This window comes from Anas platyrhynchos, chromosome 4 (assembly GCF_047663525.1).
Source record: "Anas platyrhynchos isolate ZD024472 breed Pekin duck chromosome 4, IASCAAS_PekinDuck_T2T, whole genome shotgun sequence".
In the NCBI taxonomy this organism is placed as follows: Eukaryota; Metazoa; Chordata; class Aves; order Anseriformes; family Anatidae; genus Anas; species Anas platyrhynchos.
In genome coordinates, this window is record NC_092590.1 from 31037787 (window position 1) to 31060317 (window position 22531).

At 37.7% G+C, this 22531-nt stretch overlaps 1 long non-coding RNA gene and 1 other non-coding gene across 2 annotated transcripts in view; one reads left to right on the forward strand and one right to left on the reverse strand.

The window, feature by feature from the left end:
- Positions 1-22531, forward strand: part of LOC106016071 (uncharacterized) — a 68300-nt gene that overhangs the window by 32698 nt on the left and 13071 nt on the right. The window lies entirely within an intron of this gene.
- LOC113843546 (uncharacterized) lies at positions 2280-21036 on the reverse strand. Its single transcript, XR_003496964.3, has 4 exons — positions 20608-21036; positions 17173-17293; positions 15812-15941; positions 2280-2437 (listed from the first exon to the last, which is right to left on the reverse strand). It is a non-coding gene; the product is annotated as an uncharacterized protein (transcript).

The window sequence follows — 22531 nt, forward strand, 5'->3', positions numbered from 1 at the left end:
AGAAAAATTTTGAATCTCCTTACAGAAAGACATAAGTATCATTTAATTTATCCACATGCCCATACTAGGAGAACAGAAGACAGCAACATTCCTTTTTTTTTTTTATTTTCCTGAAAGTGATTTCACTGTAAGAAGGTAACTGGTGACAGTAATAGCAATTTCTTGTAATTCAGCTTGAGCAAGCCTGGGTATCAGTAAAGAGTGTGAAGTACTACTAATAAAAAAGTGGAATGTGTGAGTACAACCTGAGTTAAGAAGAAAGATCTATGAGCCACTTCCCATGAGAGGCAGACACTCCCAATGAGGTCCTGCACATACCACAGACATTTCCCACTGCAAGATCAAACTGGACTCTAACTTCTGAATTATGTTTTTCTTTACGTTCAGAGTGAAAGGGGTACCAGTGGCTGAGATGCCTTTTTCTTTCCCAGACATAACCGATCACTTTCTAACACAGTGAGAAGATGGAACTGGGATGCAGCTTGCCACAAGACACTGCCTTCAAGCTTTTGTGAGCTTCCTGCTCTGCACCAAGTATCTTGCCTTTGCGTATTTCTGACCAAGGCCACTAGAAAAGTATCCCTGGAATAGACTACCACTACCAAAAAGCAGTTGTAATTTAGGCATCGGTTTTCATAGTGAATTGATTTGTTTGGGGGAAACCTTTTTTGTGTTAGCACAAGCTGAATACTTATCAAACCTTGGGATGACAAATGAAGTTGTGACAAAACATTACATTATCCTTCCAGGAAATGGATCTAGCATTGATTTGGTCATGGATTAATATGCAACCTGATTATTTTTTCTAAATTACTGATTAATATCAAATGAGGGGTGGGAGGGGAAGTGTAACAGTTTCACCTATACAATTGGTCTAGAAGGAGAGAGTGAATTTAATTTTGAAAGATTAAGTAAATTGTAATTCTTGAGATTTTACCTTTCTGTCACTCCCACTGTTTCATGATCCCTGTTGGTGGAGAGGACAAGTAGGGGAGGCAGGAGACAGCAGGAAAGTAGCTAGGGATGAAGTGTGGCAGTGTCACTGGAGAAGGTAGGGAGCTCAGCATTCAGTGAGATTTGGAGCTCTCTGCCATAGGTAGGGAGAATGTTGCATATTGACTTGCATACAGACTTGCATAATTGCTAAATATCTTAGGAGGAGGCCAGGGAAAGGAATGCCTGGTATGAAAAAAACAAGAATTGTTTGGCCCTATTTCAATCCTCCATTCCATGTACTAGCAGAAGACCAAGTACATGGATTCTGGTGATTTGGGGAAACTGTTGAGAGGTTCTGAAAGGAACTTAGTCCCTTTTCTAGGAAAAAGAAAAAAGAAAAAAAAAGTGTGATATGGGATCAAACAGGAATTTGGAGTTAGTGTTAGTTATCTGACAGAATAAGGCATTCTCCTTACTACCCTAAAAAACACTGACAGTCTGAAAATGATGCATCATAATTAAGCTGCTCTACAACTGCCATCTTAAGATTTGCTGTACAACAAGGTCAATTTCTTGATATTTTTACTCATCACTGTGGTGGGAAACTAAGCAAGTTCTCCTTCCCTGTGTATATGAAAACTTAGAGCCCAACCAGAGCTCCTCATGAACTACTTTGTGCTTCCCTTTGCTAATTTTAATTATGCACAGAAGCAGCAGTGCTGGTGTAATACTTGTGCTTGAGACCTACAGGAAATGGATGGGATCCCAAAACTGCAGAAATGTTTTGTGTCTGTGAAGAAATGGAGGACTTAGTATCAAGGTTGAGTTAGGCACCTTTCAAAAGCAGCAAATCAATCAACCTAATTTTCTTAAGACATCTTATTAGCTTTCTAAATATCTGGGGTCAAAACCAGTATATGAACATAGATGCCATTATAGTGGTTAACTTAAAAATATTTGCCTGGTACTTTTCAGTCAGCTTTAGCAGCTTATTAATGTTAATGTAAATTAAATAACTACTATAATAATGCTATACAGTCTTGTAGAAATAGTATCTTCTGATGTTCAGTTGACTTAACAGATAGAGGAGTAAACACACGGATCTTAAGTATACTTTATACATAACTTCTGAATCTAGTTTCTCCCCTTAGTATGTAGAGCAGATGTGCTTTGTAAAAAAAAAAAAAGCCTTGGAAGTTTTATTAAGGCCATGAAGTGGGGTTGTAAAAAGGTGCTGAAACAGCTTCATGGGTCATGGTTCATTAACTCTAATTGTCACGTCTGGATTCCATCTGATGGGTGATCAGGTCCTTCCTTTCTCACATCCTTTTTCTCACTGTCTTCAGGTGACCAGCTTCCAAAGCTACCTCTTTCAGAGGTATGTCCAGCAGTGGACCTGGGTAATAGTTCTTTTTCTAAATCACTTCAGTCATACTTGTACGCGCCTTTTTCTTGTTGGATTTGATCTTTTTCTTGTATCCTTCCTGTGTGGAGCATTCCTCTGGAGAGAACAGGATCATCATTAATGAAAAGCATTTTAGATTTAGAGAGATAGTTAGATTGTTACCTAAAGATTTTCCTACTTGACAAGACTTGCACACATACATTAAAAATAGAAAATGTAAAAGCCTTATCAAGCACCAAGTTCCTTCAGATTTCAGGCTTGATATGAGGGAGTGAAGAAGCAATGTTTTAAATACCACCCACATAAGACAACCACATAATTTATAGTATGTGGCCATCTGTGTGCTTCCCAAGTTCCTGTTTCTTTATTAGAATTAACTGTGTGCCAGAAGCAGAACATTAACTCTACAGGCAGTGGAAAAGACATGGGACAAGTAAAGAATGTTCCTCCCTTTATTTCATGAGGTTTGTGACTGTAAGTTATGTCATGATTGCTTGGTGTCTTAAAAAATGAATTAATGCTTTCTGACCAATGTCAAATAACACCTTTATTTTTAGCAGTAAATATATTTATATGGGCATAGAATTACCTGTTTTCCCTAACAGAATTAAAATAATCCAAAAAATTTCAGACCTTGGAATTTACTTGGCTAGTTCCAAAGCACAAATAAAACCTCATGTCATAATAAAAGAAGAAAATAAAAACTTTCATTACTATGAAAGATGTCATTTTGTTAGATTTTCAGCTATAACTTAAAGTATTAGAACTGTTATAACACTTCTTCTATTACTGGTTTTAAATCTATTGAACCTATTTATACCTGTAGACCCTAAAATTTTGAAGAAAATTCTTACAACTCTATTTTGCCGGTAATAGCAGACATACTCTTCTAGCAGTAGTGCCAACATTAAATATGTGTAAGTGTATTTATTTTTTTCAGATCCTTAAAACAGTATCTATAGCATTAAATGGCTCAGTTATTTCCACGTTAAAGTTGTCATGCTTTTTGCTATTGATAAAAAGGTCTGTATTCCATTTTTGTTAATGAATTTGATTTGCTTTCCTTCAAAATACCACCAGTGTGGGATATTCCTGCCAGAGTTGTCTGATACTGATTTCTCAAAATCATATCAGCATTTACGTTTCTTTTAAAATATTTCCCTTATTGTAAATGAGAAGAAATGACGCAGGTAATCTGAGTGTCCTACTTCTCATTTCTGTGTGCTTGTTAAAAAGAGAGCTTCACTAATTGATAAATACACTTGGCATTCAGACTAAAACTAAGGCATCTGTTAACATCGGCTATCTATATGACCTGTGAATGTACGCACGGTATTATTCTAATTGTTCAGGTTTATTATGTGAGCAGTCTTTTAATTATTTTTGTTACAGTCCTAGAAAATATAATATGCAAAAAGAAATTTAAATCAGCCAATGTTTCAAAATGTTTTTGGTATTACTATTTTATCCGATCTTGTTATTATTAGGAAAATCTTTCTATTCTCTCAAAAAATCTGGTGCACTCTATCATATGAGCTTCCTATTTCATTTTGGGGTGTGTTATGTCAGCATTAATTTCATTACTTCTATAGCCTCTTCTTTTCCTTTTGTTTATTTTAAGTCAGGACCTAACTGGTCCATATTTAGCCAAGGCATGCTAAAATCATTCATCTGTAATTCTGCAGTTTTGTCCATAGTATCCCTCCAGCTGAGACCATGAAACTGAGGTAAAACCTGGTGGATCCTTCAACAATATCTCTGGTCCTTAGCCTCATCACACTTCTTTTTTATTATTATTATTTTTATCATCTGCAAATAGACATTTTCCCACTTTCTATCTGTAGGTGAGGAGCTCACTAGCCTTATTTTCACACTCCTCTATCTTCATTTCAACCTGCTGTGTGCCTTCATAATTTTCTTTAATAACAGAAGGAAGTGAGAGGTGTTTAAATAAACGTATAAACCATTTTTATGCAAAGCTCTCATTTCTTCAATCTCCAGCGTTAATGTACTTCTGCCTCCACTTTTGTTTTCCTCTGAGAAACTCAGCTAATTTCCTTCTTGTTACAGTTTCATATGTAGCCTAGTCCATGTTTTCAGATGTTTGACCTTTATTAGCTATATAAAACAGAAAACCCCTGAAATTCATCATTAGGGAGTTACTCCATTTCCAGTTCATTTCTCTTGGGCCACCATTTTTAAACAGGCTTAGAGTCTTTGCATGAGCTGTCCATGCTAAGGCTCTGATATCTGATCTATAAAACCTGCCATCAAAGAAAACGAGGCCAACATATATTTGACCTGTTGCATAAATTTTCAGCTAGGAAAAATATTACATTTCCTGAGAAGAATGCTGGTGCCTTTAGATGTTGTGAAGTCTAGTTTAATTTTTATTTTTTATTTTTATTCCCTCTCCATCTACTCCTCCATACTTTCTCCATACTTGACTGGTCCTGAAGTCCTTAGGAGTATGGTGCTCTTACCTTTGAAATATGTACTTTTGTTTTTGCAATCTTCAGAAATACAGTTATCCAATATTTAAAATATTTGTCTAACCTGTCTTCTCTTCTCCTATATTTGAACAGTTAATGGTCTCAGGTCTGTGCTCTTAGCAACATAGCAACATACCTTTTTATTAAATTGCTCTTTCTTTGGGTGCATGATTCTTATTTGGCTATTTTAGGCTGCAGCCCGTATCAAACATTGCCAATTCCTGTTAGCAAGACAAGTTACAGATAAGGCTTTGTACTTTTTTGTATGAGCATTCTTAACCTGCCCCCAGTGCAAGGGAAGTGCTTTTAGTTTGTATCTCAGTGAAAGGAGTTTTCAAAACCCCTGTGTTTAAGATACTCAAGTGTAAGTTCATACATAGAGGATCTACGCTACCAAAAATCTATCTGTCCCATTACACAGCAGTTTGAGCACAGATGTATGGCATTTTTCACAAAAATCTACCCCACCTTTCCTTGCCACTCTGCCAGCCACAAAATATGTATGGAATTCAAGGCTATGTAGTGAAAAATATAGGAAACTAAAAGAAATCTTATTTTATTTTGAGATTTGTCTCCAAAATTCCATGCAGGTCATGCAAAAGCATGCTTAAGGTCATTTATCAATAGTTCTACAGCTGTCTACTCTCCACAGGTACTGCTAAGTACCAGCATGGTGAGAGTTGCCTGCGTTCTGTGGAGGCAGAGGTTGAACAAGAACCCATGGGAACAGAAAAGGTCATCAGAGCCAAGCAGAAGCATCAACTACCTTGGACACTCACATTTCAAGTGTTTCTAGCTACAAAAACATGTCAAAATGAGTCTCAGTATGTCCTCATACAGGTGATTCTGCAGTAGGGCACAAAGCCAGAAGAGATTCCTGAGATTCGAAAGTTATTTTCTTCCCATATTCTTTCAGGTATGAATTCTCCTACTCATAGAGAACCAGGAAGCCTCTATCCTACTTGCCAAACACAGTCCTCAAAAAAAAACCACCCTTTCTAACCACCACTCACACAGATGGGGTGCAAGATATCACGTTACTAAAATTCAGAGGAAAAAGTAGAAGTGGTAGACAGAGAACAGGGTGTGATGGAGTTATCTTATTTATTGCCTGCTTGCAACCCAGAATGTTGGGTTTGTAATCTGGGAAGGACTCCTTAACCTCTCTTGCACTTACTCTGCTATGTATTTAACAGCAAAATATACCTCCCAAAGAGATGAAAACTCTTATTTACATCTGAGTTTAAGAAAGTCATCCAATCCACGAGTATTACCCAACAATTCAAAAGCAATTCTGTGACTCCAATATGGATTGAGTTTAGTCCTAAAATAATATATAACAGTTCTTTAGGGATTCCTGGGAAAGTCTTAATGTTCCATTCTAACTCCCACATCATTAGTTTGAAAACATAAGGCTGTTTTTTCTTTCCTTTCTATCCTCCCTTGTAGTGCTTTTCAAAGGTGGCTTATTTTCCCTGAGTTTTGCCACAAAAGGGAGTTGGTAAATTTTAAAGTCTATGTGTGGGGAGGCAAGGAGCAACATGAAAGCACCCTGGTAATGTTTTTGTGTGTGTAGGGGGGAAAGACTTGCTGTAGGCCTATTAGGTTTCTCCAGAATTTTTCTCAGAAAAAAAAAAAACAAAAACAAACAAAAGACAAAAAAAAACTGTCTTGCCACTAATGACCTTACCCCTTGGATTTTGTGTTTAAATATGATGCACTTTCTTTGAACACAGACATTTCATTCTGATCAGCACAAGGCATTCCCTGCTCCTGTTACAGTGCTAGTTCGGAGTTGAAATCCTGAATTCAGCCTGCACTTGACAGAGCAGTGACAGGTGACACTTTTGAATGGTGTTTATGCTGAGTGAACTGGAGGTAGGAAGGAACAGCACTTGCTGCTACGGGGCTTTCCTCCTGCCAGCCACATGGAGCAATCATCCAAGCACCTGATCTGGTTCTCTACACCGCTTCCCTAGAAATCTTCTTCTCCCTGGGAGTGTGCCTCCTTCAATGCTTTCTGCCTTACCTCAGAGCTCTTTGGCATAACTCCTTAAGTGGAACAGGAGCACAGCCACTACTTACATTATAATCACTTAGCAGGTAAGACCATTGCTGTAGGAAGTGGAAAACTTTTCAGTGCCTTACCTGCAGGAGCCTAAATACATCAAAGAAAGTGCTAACTGCCACATCATGATCTAAGCAGAAAGAAAAATCTATCCTCTTAAAAATGTGCAGAAAATCATTAAAATTGAATAGGCTTCTGCTGTAGTTTGTGCACTTGCCCAGAGGACAGTGCACAAGGATGAAGATCTACATGTATGTTGTTCCTGTTTTAAAGCCTATTGGAAATGTTCTTCACTCAATAATATATGAATGAATAAAGCTGACAGAAAAGTGTGGATTCTGCTTGATGTTGGGGATGGGAACCAGGCTACAGAGCCATCTCTAGCTCCACAAAGCCTGCCCGGGAGTAGTGCAGTGAATCACTTCAGCTGGAGCAGCAGGGCACGTTTTCACAGCATGGTGACTGGAGAAGCTGAGGAACTGAAATTTCCTGCTTTCCAAACAGGCACCCCCCAGCTTTTATTTAGAAGGAGAAGTATCAAAACCAAACACCACTACTTGCTGTTATGTTTTAAAAAGAGGGGTGAATCTTCTGAAAAGTAAGGTCAGGTTGTTTACATTGCTCTGGCAACTCTGCGTGCATGTGCAGTCATGGAGCCCTGTGTTAAGAAGGCAGGTCCTGCCTCCAGGGCAGCCCTGGTGGGTCCAGCACATGGTGGGACTTGGTACCCAATGCTGTGCACAGCACCACGTCTGGCCAGATGTAGACAGACTCCTGCTAAACACACAGGGCATGGGACGTGCTGCATCTGCCCAAAACGTACATCTCTCTTAGTATCCTCTCTGACTGACCATTAGCAAATACTGGGAAAAGGAATTAAAGAAATAGGCACAGTGAGCCTCCCCCAAGGCATCCTCTCTCATGAGGTTTAGGAAGTCCTCAGATGCTTAGAAACTTTTTTGTTTGGCAAGCCCAGGCCTGCTCACAGCAGCTGACATGTTCATCTCTGGGATCAGGAGCCTAAAAGTTAGGGGAACCAAGTCCTTCCTCAGCTTTGATTCCAGAACTTTTCTGGCTTTTTTTTTTTTTTTTTTTTTTTTTTTCCCTTTTTCTTTTTTGTCATCTTCATCCTTCTCTTCCCCTTCTGGCCTCTATACCTTTAAAGACTTTGATGCTCCTAGCTACTCCAATTGCAGATAAATTAAATTCAACCAGAGGAACCTCTACAATTATTTCAGATGAAATGCATTCTTTTACTTCATTATTCAGCAATAACCTTCACATTTTCAGCTCTAAGGCCACGTCTTTATTGCTCTATTGCTCTGTTGCCGTATTTCACCATTTACTGTAGTTCAATCCCGCATAGGCTTTTCTGTTACTAAATAGCTTCAGCATGGGTGGTCCTATACAGTTTTCCTTTGAACAGGGTGTAAAATGCCCTGTTTCCCTTATGCAGTGACAGTCTGTTTTTAGCAGTTCATCTGCAAGTTCTGCTCCAAGCTATACTACTCCCAAAAACCACCGTAAGTCTTGAGATAAATATATGTATGTGCACATATTTCTAGTATAGAGGATGTTATAATCAGAAATCATCCACATTAACAAGACTAATTCCCTACCATTTTAACATGTTTTGTTTTAAATCACAAAATTAGGAGCGTAATTATAATATAGTCTCCCACCTGTCATTATCTTCAAACAGTTGAATGCCTGGGGTACTTAAATTTTGAGAATGCCCTCTTAAAGTTAATCTTCCATTAGCTGTAATAATCAGTTTTAAATAAACATTTTCTAATTTTGATTTAGAATGGAAAGTTGTCCTTCTGAGAATGAATCACATATACTTTTATGACTGATTATGGTGAAAGGAGTAGTCTTTGACAGTTAATTATTCCAGCAAAAAATAAAATAAATAAAATAAAATAAAATAAAATAAAATAAAATAAAATAAAATAAAATAAAATAAAATAGACTCCCTAAAACTAACTGTTCTGCTGATTTAGAGTTTGAAAAGACTGACCTCTAGATCAGAATACATTAAGCATATGAGTTGTGACTGCTGCTGCTGGAAAGAAATAGATACTAGACTTTCAAATGAATGTAGGTCACCAAGTGTTGTTCCCAAGATGGAGAAGAGGGTTTCTTTGTGATGAAGGAAAGGTTAAACATTAATTCCCCAGGTTTCCTTCTGCAGATCTAACAGTGTTGTTAAGCACTTTGATTTTCCCTAGTAAGAACAAGTGCATAGCCAAATCTTTTTATTCCTGAAATTGTACTTTGTAAGTTTTGTAGGTAACCTACAGGTAAGGATTGATGAAATTGTGGTGTTTCCATGGAAATATGTGGAAAACTTTATTATGTTATGCAGAGTTTTCCTGTTTAAGAATTAGTTAGGAATTCCTAGTAATTGTTTAAGAGAATTCATATTACATGATGAAGTCTTTCTTTTTCCGTGGTATTTTGTTCTCCTGTGTAATCAGATTTTACTTATTTTACTTCTTATTTTACTTACTAGTACAAAACAATACTCTCAATGTTACTCTTTTTTTTTTTTTTTTTTTTTTTCTTCACAGTGCTCAGGATCTGGCCCTTATCCTCTTGGTTCTCTAAAGTAGCAGCTGATGCACAACATTTATTGTTTCCTTTGGTGGTCTTTGGCAGTTTTAGCTGATGTCATTTTTCTAGAAATAATCTGTTCTTTGTAAATGTGTGATCATCGAGCTTGCTTGAGCCTTTATTTTTATAAGAAAGAGAAGTAGAAGGGGGTTTGTCTGCAGACTTGTGTGCTTGCAGTATTCCTTGTGGTTAATGACTTTACAAGGCTCAACAGCAGTTCTTAATCAAGAGAAATTCTTGTTAGAGAAATCATGGAAATATTAACATTTCCTAATATATAGCATATTGGAAATATTAAAAGTATTCTAAACCTTTCAGAGAACAACAAGTTCTAAAGTCTAAATTACTATTTGCCTTTTTTACTGTCCACGACATCAGTACTCAAATCATTGTAGAGATTTACAGAGGAATTTTCAAAATGATCAGATCAGAAAAAATGAACATTATGGTCACTATTTTTAAATATCAAGGATAGGAAATGTATTAAAAACATGCAGTTTCATTTTCATGTAATTCTTTGTTGTTTTGTTATTATATATTTTTATAGTTCTTATGGATATAGATCCCATGCACTCCATGTGAGCAAACTGAGATTCAGTCACTTACATGTGAAGGAACTGTGTGTACTGCTGGCATCCTCTAGTACCCTCTGGCTGTATAAAAGGTTCCCAAGATCTAGATCTGATGATCTTTACTCCAATTTCAAGCTCTGCCCTGTAGGACAGTTTTACGTGACACACTGTTCAGTGTGTGTTGAGGGGATACAGTGTTCCCCTGTCTCTAACTTCCTAGAGAAGTATAGGCCAATGGCTCAGGCTATCCCCCAGAAAATGCTCTTAATGAAGACCTGTAAGAAGTGTTTTACTGACCGTTAGGTATTTCAAGACCATCCTTTCCCAGCTTTAAAGTTGTATTTCTCACATGCGTAGAATCATCCCTCTGGCAGAGAAATGCTCTGAAATTATGCTGTTAGCTGACACTTCTGAGACAGCGATACCTGGGTCTACAGCAAGGGCTTTATTCCCTAAGTATTTCCCATCCCAAAACAGAAAATTAGATGGTAACTCACTTCCTTGAGCATGGACATCAAATGTACTTTAAAGTTTAGTGTTTATATGTTTTATTCATATGTTTATACATTTAATCTGATGACAGATAAATTTTATTCAAGATATCTAAGTGGTCTCCAAAGCACAGGTCAGATAAAGTTCCCTAGTCTGAGGTATTTTTCTCGGCTGATCAGGAAGGCAGGCTGCCTCTTGCTTCTTCTCTCCTTCATGCAAGGGAGCTTGCACTTCTACACAGTGATGGCCTCCTGGCAGCAGGCATCAAAGCCTGTCCAGCAGTCTATCTAACCTCACAAGCTCTCCTGGAAAGGACATCCTGCCATTCAAATCCTCTCAGGTTTGTGAATGTCCTTAAACTGACCCATACTTCCTCATTCGTTGGTGACTATGGCAGAAAAAGGGCTGCTACTTTTCCATCTGCTTGCTTACAAAGGCTTGGTGCTTCATTACCCAAGCAGATGTGCCAAGTCCAGAGACCATTACCCAAGAGTGACGTGCCAAGTCCAGAGAGATGCTGAAGTTCAGGACTGTGCTTGCAACTCACCTTTCTTACTAACTTCCCAGCCAGCATCTCTCCTGTATGGATAGCTAGACATCAAGTTCAGGGTATTCTGAGTCCCCAGGCTGGAACAAGTCATTGAAAAACTGAAATACGTTTTTAACACAGTCAGTGTGTCTCCTGTACTTTTGCAGAAGGATGGAATTTACCATGAGCTTTACGTCTACCTTTTTAGTTATGTGGATCCCACAACACGCTCTTAAATACAGACAGAAACCTTCCTGACATTTCTGTATTAGTGGCAGAGTTATGGACTTTGTGCCAGTGGGGAGGGTGAAGGCATTGGGGTGCCTGTGTGAAATAAGGCATCTTGAAGAATTTCAGTCATTTTAATTTAAACAAATTTTTAAAATAGTAGCTTAGTATAGGCCATCCTTCATTCTTTGGTCTTATATGTATAATTGCTTTTCTTTCTGGCAATAAATAACCCATATTTATGGATGAGGAGAAACAGATGTTAGGGGGCAAGGGGTATTTCTTGCCAGTAGCTTCCTTACTGTCTTGCCATTTGGATTATGTAGTGTAAATGGAGCAAAATGGTAACTTTATTCCACTGAAATTCAATTTGTGCATATGAAATGAAGTTTACCTGAGGCAAAAATCAACTAGGCTGTAGAACTCCTGTGCACACACCTGTATTTGGAACAGCTTGTCACATAAGGAGGTATGAATGGCGAGACAGGCATTTTAATCTTCAGATTTGAGATTTCAATGCTAACAGACACTGCTGAGAGCAAGGTTTCCAGGAAACCATGTGTTGCTTCTGGTCTTTGCAAGATAATTCTTCTCTAAATAGCACAGCTCGTGGCTTAGGATGACTAGAGAACTCCCTCCAGTGGGAGATTTATTGCATGAACTCTGTTTGAAACTGTGCTCTTCTAATGACTGTCTCTTTGGTGGCAAATGCATTATAAGTTATTAATGTGTCTTGCTCCCTTTTACTTTTGTACAATAAATCTGTAATCTTTTATATTTCTTCAAACAAAACCCTGTAAAGCACATTGTGCTTTGTTTTGAGGCACTGTGGTTTGGTTCATTTGGGTTACAGGCCAAATAGTTAAGGAATTAAAGTCCAGGCTTACCTGCTACACAAAGGAAAGAACCAGAAGAAGCCAGGCTGCTTCCTCACAGTTATTGCTTATAGAGGACAGCACTGGGGCATGAAACTGGTGTTCCATATAGGTTGTGACCGTGGGTTTAGCTTCTCCTAAAAGGGCAGCTGGAAATATGTGCTTCAGGCTCCTTCGGAATGACAGACCTGCTACAGGTCTCCAAGCAGCTTACATTCTCATCAGCCTTTGCTCTAGTCTATGCACCGTACCTCTGGCTGCACCAGATGTTAGCCTGTAGACCTCTACTTACAAAGAACAATAAGTAATGTCAGCAAAAAATGGTTCTGTAGTCATGTAATGAATATTTTTTTGATCTTACATATAGGATTTCTGTAGGATTTGGTTTTGAAGCTCTTCCAGGAGTGCTATTATGCGTACTATAAAGATAAGGACACATGCCTTATTTTAACCGTAATTTTCTTAATTGTTTCATGCTCCTGAGGGTGATGATTTGGAGATACACATCTTTTGACAACAAAACAGGCAGAGAACAGGTTTTGACTATAGAAATTTCCTGATGGCAGTTCTAGTGAGGCACTTGGGCATTTTTTAACAGTGTCCATTCTTCACTGTGAAGACGTAATTCCTGCACTTCTTCAATGTCCTTCGAGTATCTCAGTTGTCATGTTATTGGGAATTTGTCTTACTAGGGTCTCACTTGTCACTCATGTCTTACTCATTTGTCAGATACCATTTTTCTTTCTGAGCAGGGAAACCTTGCTTATTCTAAGCAATCATAGAATCAAAGTGGCTTGGGTAGGAAGGGAACTTAAAGCCTACCCAGTTCCACCCCCTGCCATGGGCAGGGAGACCTCCCACCAGACCAGGTTGCCCAAAGCCCCATCCAGCCTGGCCTTGAACATTTCCAGGAATGGGGCGTACACAGCTTCTCTGGGCAACCTGTTCCAGTGCCTCATCACCCTCTGAGTGAAACTTGTAGGAATTTGTTATGTTTACAGTCACATGGATTACTGCATGAGGATAATTTTACAGAACTCCCAACTCTGGCAAGGATGCAATGTGATCTACTTACTTACTATACAATGCCATGATTGAATACTGTAAAACAAGGCCAGATTGTTTTTTAGGAAAATGTCCCTTATAAATTTTTTGGGAACCTTGAGAAATTCATTATAGCATTTCTACTTCTCAGTTTCCTTAATCTACCTGGATAGTTGGAAGATACCTGCAATGGTCTATACTGTGGGAAAACCATCATGCAAACTTCCTGGCCACAAGAGAAAATAAAACAAACAAACACATCTTCTCACAAAAGTACAATTTTCCCCACCTAAATTACTGTATCGAAATAACTGAAGTTTAGATGAAAATCCTGCTGTAGCTCTTCTTTTCTGTTCAGATAACATGCTGTATGGAAGTCAAGGGAAACTGCCCCCTTTTGGCTGTTTATAGAAGATACTGACACAGTGTCCTACTGCTGTGTAACAGTAAGCATGCCTCAAGTCCTTTGCTGACCAGCTCCTGACGCAAGCATCTAAGTGTTTTTCACTTAGCTTTGAATCGAGGCAGTGTTTCCGATATGACACTCATCAGTGTTAGCACAAGGGGGGTAATAGTTTTCATTCTCCTCTTGCTACCGTCTTTTAGAAAGCTGGCTATGTTTTAGATTTTCTCTCTGCCAATCACTTCTCTAAAAGTAGAGTTTAAAAACGTGGTTGCAAGATGCTATTAGTGCAGGAAGACGTTGCCTGAATTCAGGGGTTATTGTGTTGGCAGAATAAATGCAATTTGCTCTCATTGCAGTTCCAACCAAGGTCCCCGGACACAAGCTGCCCTAAGCTGGAATGACAGACCTGGCTGTGCTGAGCATACCAAGCTCTGCAGGACATTTGGCACCCATGAGCTCTTACGTCAGGACTCTGCTCTAATATAGTGCTCAGCAGAAGTTTTAGCTTTCTCTTTGCAAACTAAAAGCATGGCCATGGGGGTAAAAACTGGACAGGTGGAAAGTTCTTGTGCAGTTTTGACACTGAGAAAATACTGTCAGAGCTACTCGTATGCAATCTCTGTAGTAAATTACTGTGGAAGCTGAGGGCAAGGAAGGAGACCTAACCTTGTCCTTGCATAGTCCACCTGCAGGCACAGAAGTTTAAAATCAATATGATTCACTTCACTTCCCTTTCTAACCTTGAATGACATATCTCAGTTACAAACAGGTGAAACAGCATCTAGTTTTCATCTGCAAGCCTGTGCAAAATTGCCCTGCTGATGTTTGCTTGTTGCCACAGGGAGCGTACACCTTGTCCGCTTCTTTCCCTGGTCCCTGCTGGAGTGCGAGGAGCCGCTGTTCCTGCCATGGCTGTGCAATGGACCTCTCTCAGGAAAACCTGTTTGTGTCCATGCTGTCTGAATGAGGTCAGTTCTCATGGCAACCATACTTTGCCCGCAGAAATGTGCGTTGTTTTCTAACGCTTTCCCCTTCTGTGTAGAAATTATGTAAAATCCAAGGCAGCAGAAGGGTAAGAAAGAAAACTACTTGGGATGCAGGCTGCAGAAGCAGTGACACTTATTTACCTTCATGCGGATTGCTGGTGTTTTACAAGCGATCAAGCAGCCTGAAGTTTTGTGAGACAACACACATTAAGAACACTCCACTGGTGGTGTTGCTCAGCAAAAAATCCATACGAGAGGTATTTAGACAGAAACCAAATTAATGTAGGTTGAGTTACGATCAGATAGAGCAGAAACCAGCAGCTGTATTGTGCCTTATTCCAGTCACCTTTAATTTTCCTCCCTCCTGCCTTCAGTGTGGAGTTGGGTAGGACTAGGGTGATCCCATGGGAAGAGGAGAGGCTGTGCTTTGTTGGTGGGGCTTGCCAGAGCTTCCTCTGACCAGCTCTGCTCCAGTGCCCGGCAAGGCTCCTGCCAGCAGAGGATTAGGGGGCATGGCTATGACTGTGGTAACAAGAGAATTCCCTGCTGATGTTGTAAGGTTATGTTAAATCTCCTTTGTAGATCTAGCAGGGGATTAAGTTGTTCTCCCCCCTCACATCCACAGATTTCAAAACCTTTTAAAAGGGAGACAGACACCCTCCGTGCTTTGAATGGCATTTTTTTGCTCTTACAAAAGGGAGCAAGGACTTGGCCTCAGCCTAATAAAAACAAACATTTACCTTGATTACAAGAACATCCCCAGCCTGACTGTTTTATAGTGCCTCTGAACACGAAGCAGAACTGTTGCTAGGGAAAAAAAGGGAAAAAAAGTTAAAAAAAAAAAAAGCTCCCTTGCAAAGAACAAGCACTTATTCATTGGGAGGTTACTTTCAGTGCTGCTCTGAGCAGTTTGGCACAGCTCAGGCTGTGTGGGGAGATGGGGCTGCAACAGCCCTCGGTCTCATACCTTAGCGCAATTTCTGTGCTTGTGACTTTTACTGATAACGTAACTGATTACTCTCTGCTCTCTGCGTGGTACTTGTGCAGCTGAAGTGTTGTGTACTACAAGTCTATCAGCAAGATCGATCGCAAAACCTATAATTAGAATATTAGTTAGTAAAAGCTATACACTACTGTATTTATTTTAGATTATTTCATTTACCTTCTTTGTTGTCATGGGGATCACTGTAGATAGATGCCAGGGTAAACAAGGAGAAAATGACAAAAGCCAGCAGGATGAAAGCTACTTCAAGGTTTGTGAAAGGCAGCTCCATGAACTGTTACTGCTCCACCTAGGAAAAAGTGCAAACTGTTGGCTCTGCTGGTGGTGGAGAGGGATTGCTCTCCCAGAGAAGTCAGGTCTTTAGTCAGAAGGATGCCAGATCCTGGTCTAACTGGTTAAGTAACTTCAGCAGGTAAGGGAACAATGCTGTCGCTCATGCAGGAATGCAAATTTAAGCCCTTTTACTTACTAAGTAGCACGCACGTAGAGTTTGCTCTAGGAGGCGTTTACAGCTTGCTTTTACTGTTATGAGAGCAGCTATTGAAGTAACGCTGCACTCAGCTGGATACCTATGTCTGTCTATATCCTATATATTTTATATATTTCTAAGCAATGTGTGAATCTTTCAGCATAGCAAAAAATCCTTATTAAAACAAAAAGTATCTGTAGGATAGCGTAGATTTTCTTAGCAGTAAAACTTGTAGTACACATCTACGCTACATTCTGTGTAGAGGAAGGTTTAACGTGTATGAGAGCAAGCCCCGGCATTACCAAAGCAACGATCACATTACCAGTCAAGCCCCTGTCAGCAGTTAGTGAGGAAGTTCTGAAGTCAAGGGAAATGTAAAGTGTTCAGTTACTCACAGGATTTAGGTCTAAAAAGCAGTCTCCCAGAAGTCTGAAAACCAAGGAGCACATTTGTACAGAGAAGTTGTGAAGAATCAGAAGCAAATCAAGACATTGAAGCAGCTTGTAGTAAATAAAGGGAAGCCAGCACTTACTGATTACCAGGAATTTGTGTGTACAGTCCATTGGGGTTTCTTCGTAATCATCACAGTTTCATAAAATGATTCAGGCACAAGTCAATCACTTAAAGCTGGAAGGATCTAATGCATCTTGGTTCCCTGAGGCTTTGCAGTTGCTGCCTTCCTCATGGCAGGTACAGTACACACCAGGCTAGAAACTCCCAGGGACAAGTGGTGAAAGTGCAAGGAGCAGGCACAGAGCTCAACAAGTTGTTTTTTTTCTTGTACCTGCCTACAAGATGCAAGCAATATGCATGCAAGCTGACACATAGAAGTTATAACAATGCCATTTAGGCAGACAGGACTGGAGTGTGTACATTGTAAAGCATGTTGCATTTTAAGCCCTAGTAAAATATTAACGTAATTGTAAACAAGATTAGCTAGTATAAGAGACCCAGCTCAGTGAATGGATCTGTAAGAATTTTAAAATTCAGATCCATACTGATACAAACAATAATTATTAGAATGAGATGGCTATGTCAGTAAAAACCATACCTGTACTGATTCAGCTTCTATGAAAAATGGTCCTTTTGAAGAATCTTTCTGATCACTTTGGGAGTTATTCTGTATATTATTGATTTCTAAAGGACAGGTATGTTTGCTGCAAAATTTTGGTCTGAAAAACACAAATAGCATTTATACAAACTAAAGCGTCAGTCTCCTCTAATTATATTAGCTACATGCTAAGTAAAGGGGATTTCTAAATGATCAATTTTTAATATTCTAATTATTCAATTATTTTAAAATATAGGTATGTATGACGTATTAGGTACGTATCCCATTTTATTCAATAAACGTAAGAATGATCTGTTCCAATCAGACATGAACTTACACCTGTGTGGCTTTTGAAAAATATGTTATTGACAGACTATATGTATGTTTTTTTTTCTATACAACAGTTAACATACATGTATATGTATCTGCCTGAATCTAGATATGGATTCAAAGCTTACAGCTTTTCCTATATAGGGAGTCAAATTCTTCCATTATCCCATATGTCAATAAGGTTAATTTATCTTTCATGCACTTCATAGCTGGAAGAAATAAATTAGTATGCAATTAAAGAAGGATCCTAATTTCTGGAAGTTCTCTACAGTTGATGGCATTTTTTGATACATAACTGTCTACAAGTTCTTTCAGGAAAGTTAGAAGCCAAACGGATATATTTTGTATAGTTGTGTATATATGTATAGTATATTCATTTATTTAAATGATATTTTGACTTATATATCATTGATTAGTTAAATGTAATCATAAAATTGTAGACATTAGGCACAAAGAGAAAAATCGATCTGAGCAAAGTAAAAGAAAAATGCACAGATTTTACTGATAGTTGGTAATGCTTTTGAAAGTTGTGAAGTCTCACTGAAAGTTGTTGGCATATAAGCTCTTTAACTGTCTAGCACAATGCATTTTTTTTCCTATCATTGGCAGTATGTGTTTACGTGGTTGTCATACGTTTAGGACAGAATACAAGCAGAGCCATCTACTGGTGCTAAGGTACAACAAACATTAAAAAGAGTGAGCTGATAAATGAGAAAAAAGTCATAAACACTAAGAAATGTTTAAAAATGTTTAAAAAGTGTGTGGCTTCATATTTCTTAATTCTGGATTAGGACAATTTTATTAACAAATATATGCAGCTATCAGAATAAATGTGTCATTTGATTTAATATTACAAATCACAAAACATTATGATAAATTATCATACTGCAGTGTTAATCTATTTATACACATACATTGTCTGTTGTCCACTGAGAAAATACCTTATCTGTCTTCTTGGAGACTAGTCATTGGAGACATGGTCAATGGAAGACCAGAATATTCTGTCTGTGTCCTATGTTTGTCACGAACAGAGAAATGTGCAATATTTGTGAAAAATAGAAGGTCTATGCATAATTGAAGTCTTATTAATACTTTATGGAAGCTTTACAAGTAGACACAAATTCTGGTCAGATACCTGTAATGAAGCCAAAGAACACAGAGGGTTAACCCCTCGCATGTTTCTCTGTTGTGACTGAAAAACTGGTACCTCCTCTTTTGAATACTTAAAACAAAAGTAAAACTACCAGACAAACTGGAATCAAGTGCTAAAAGCTGTGAGTGAATAAATTCCATATGTTTAAGTTTATTTTGATCCAAGTAACATTTCAGAAAGCAACACATTCTTGTTTTACTCTTTACAATTTCCTATATAAAAAGAAGAGCTTAATAACTCTTTAGTTTTGTGACAAATACAATGCAAAGCTATTTTTTATGTCTCCCAGTGCTTAGGCTATCTTTAAAGTTCAAGTTTCTTTTGGTCGTTAAAGTCATACCACAGAGACAGGGAACATAATCATCATGTTTTCCTAACCATGTTTATTCCCTTGTTTGACCGTGGGAAACAGAAATACATGTCTCAGGGAGGAACAAGAGTTAAAAAGAAAAAAAAAATGAGGAAAGAATGAACTCAAAAGCAATCACTGTGTTTGGTGTCATCATATGACAGGAATCTTCAGAACAGAGCTATAGGTGCTGGTGTGCGGAAGAGTGTGGTCTTCTTGTTCAGTAATATTGGGAAGATGTTTCTAAATGACCTGTCATTCCCATGTGATCTAATATGCTGCCCCTATTTCTTTGGAGAACTGTAAGATCACTCTACATTTGTAAGATGCACCTTTTGCTTCTGTTATAGGGACTATTTCATATTAAGGTTACACAAAACCTTCAGTCTTCAGTGCTATGATTTTTGAGAAATTTTCCTCAGAGGCTGACATGCCTATCATATATTTTTAATAGAGGGAGACTTGTTTTAGGACAATGCCTTTTGAATATGACTAACCTAAAAAAACATGGGTTATTCACTCAGTTCATAATATCATTTTGAAAGCAGACTGTAGTGAGCTGGATAGAAATGAGTAAAAGAAATTGTGTAGGTGTAGGAAGAGATGTTGGTAGGGACAAAATAAAGACAAAGGTTGACACCCTTGTAGAGAACTTGGACCAGCCTTCACTGTTACTATGTGTTTACAGGGACACTACTAAAATACTATAAAATTATACCACTTGAGATACAGATGTTGACATTTTACTGGAGACCAGTGAAACTCCAGATCTTTGTAACAAATTCTGATGGCTTTGGAAATATGATTAACTTGGAAAAGATAGGGAAGATCGATACAATTTTTGAAAGGATTTAAATATATATATATATGTTTTACACTCTAAAACACTCTAAAAACAGATTAAACCTAAATAATGTGCCTCATGATATACCAGTTCACCAGGCAGGGAAAACAAATCAGTGCCAGAGCTGGTATTCAGTGGTTGAGTAATGTTTCTTAGCCTAGCCTTTTCAACAAAATGTGTACAGAAAGTAGTTTAATGACTGGATTCTACAGAATTTTATTTTCTAAACAAAATTCTGGCCCTACAGGAATCTTTATAAAGTGGATCCATTAAACTGGTGTGGCTTGGACTTCACTAACTTGTAGCAGGTTCCTCCACAAAATGGTTGTTGACTTGTGTGGGAAGACTAAGAAAATAAGGAAATAATAAGGAGTAAATCACAGCCTTAGACAGGATGGAAGAAAAATGTGAGACTGAAAATAAACCAAAAATCCTTAATTTCTCCAAACAGGGCTTTTAACTTCAGAGCTCAGACAAAGATAGAACCGAGATTAGAATAAGAACTAAGTGGGAGTTGGAAATAATGAAATCTGTAATTTTAAGTTTTACTTTTTCCTCTTTTTTTTTTTTTCTTTTTTTCTTTTTTTCTTTTTTTCTTTTTTTAATCTATATGCATTTTCTCTAGTCTAGGTTGTTTATTGGCAGTAAAAACAGTTGATGTCTTTCTAGGTTTTCTATAGGAATGAGAAAATGAAATTGTAGAGAAAGAAAAGAGTACAGGACACGTAAAAATACAAAACAGACATATATTCTACATACCAACATGCCTGTTCCTCTTGTTGGGAAATATGCTGGCAATGAAGCGAGAACTGTCATGAAGGATATTTCCACATTTAGTGTACGTTCTTATTGCTTTTGCTGAGGCACCTCCTTACACGTTGACACTGCTGTCATAGCTGTTGTTGAACACTTCTGAAACTGAACTGTGGACTTGACCCTGTAGATAATATACTCAACTCAGTAAAGCCTTGGAAAATTAGAAACGGCAATATCCAAACTTTAAAAAAATAAAAAATCTGCTTTAATTAAATTCCAGCTTTGTAAGTGGCGGAAAAGATTTGATCTCATAAAAAAAAGTTTGACTAAACCAAATAAAGTGCAAGGGTCAAAAAATGACTTATGGAAGTATAACATCTACAGTTTCAATCCAGTTATTGTTCCTATTACTGATAACGTGAGGTAACTACATCAGCCAAGTTAAGTAAATACAATCTTTGTAAGATATTAACTTTAGGTTTTTGTGTTAATGCAGTGGAACATATATCATTGGTTTCAATTATATTCCTAGTGTTCAGCTTTTTACAGCTAGCACATAATAAAATTAAGCCACGGTACCATTTCTTGAGAAAGACTTACAAGTGAATTTTGCCTTCTTTGTTTTAAAGACTATATTAATGGAAATAATATTATTAATTAATATGCTGTATTTTTCTTGCTATACACAGTTTTTATGGTTAAAAAACATTAAACAAGAGTCAGGCTATGTATTTAAACAGAGTTCACACACTGGAGGGAATGGATCAGAGGAAGATTGTACTAAAATGGTTTCTAAAGCACCACTAAATTGATTCAATAATTTGACAGTTGTTTCTGGTTTTATACCCTTTGCTGCTTTTAACTGTTACAAAATTCTGCTTTTTGGCAGGTCTTTCAATTGTCTGAATGATGAAAAGCTGACTCCTTTACATCATCTGCTGTATATTAACCTAGTTTGTTAACTTCAGAATGCTGAGGATCTGAGCTATCAGTTCCTTCTGTGAATTATAACCTGCTGAATCATGTGCTGTGATGGGTTGGGCATCGTAAATAAGGAGTTCATTTATTTAAATCAGCCTGGCAGTTTATGCAGCATAGGTATATCCATGAGCTTGAACTCATAGGCTCAAGATTGAACTGAAACAGAAAAACTGAGATAGATAGAGAAGGAAAGGTAAGAGACAGGCTGTACAAGGAACAAAGAAATACAAGGAGAACAATTAGAAAAAAAATATTAGAAGAATAAGTAAGTGACTATACAGTGCGTATACATCAACAAGGATGAGGACAGCCTTTGGACTTGCCTATCTGTAGGTTCCCTGTTATCACGGTATATCCTCAGTTCATAGTAGGTACTTTCTAGACTCTTGTTTGTTGATTCTATTTATTTTACTTCTTTAATTTGTATTCTGTGCTTATCAAAATATGACTTAAAAGCAGGCATATTAGAAATGAAAAAAAAAGGGTATAATTTTATTATGATACACTGAAAAATAATGAGTTCAATATAAGGTAAGACACTCCCTTTCTAGGATTAATTAACAATTATATGAAAAAGAGGATATTATAAAGATTAACTCAGACTTTCTCTGTAGGCTTTGCTGCTCCTGCAGTTAATGTTTGAGGAGTGCTCAGCTTAGACCATACATCCGTCTTTGTTATCTCAGTACAGAAATGAGCCACCAATGCTAGTGAGTCAGCCAAGCACATAACATAGTTTTTGCTAAGCCAAACAAAAGGTACTGCTCTAGCATTGTTATAAGCGTGTTGAAAGAGCTCCGAGGCTGGCTTTACTTATGTTTACACCTAAAACTGTCTAGTTCAAAGGACACCTTCTGTTCATAGAAATTGTCAGTGACACATAATTTTTCTATCCATTTTTTTGTTTTATTATTATTATTAATTATTATTATTATTATTGTTATTA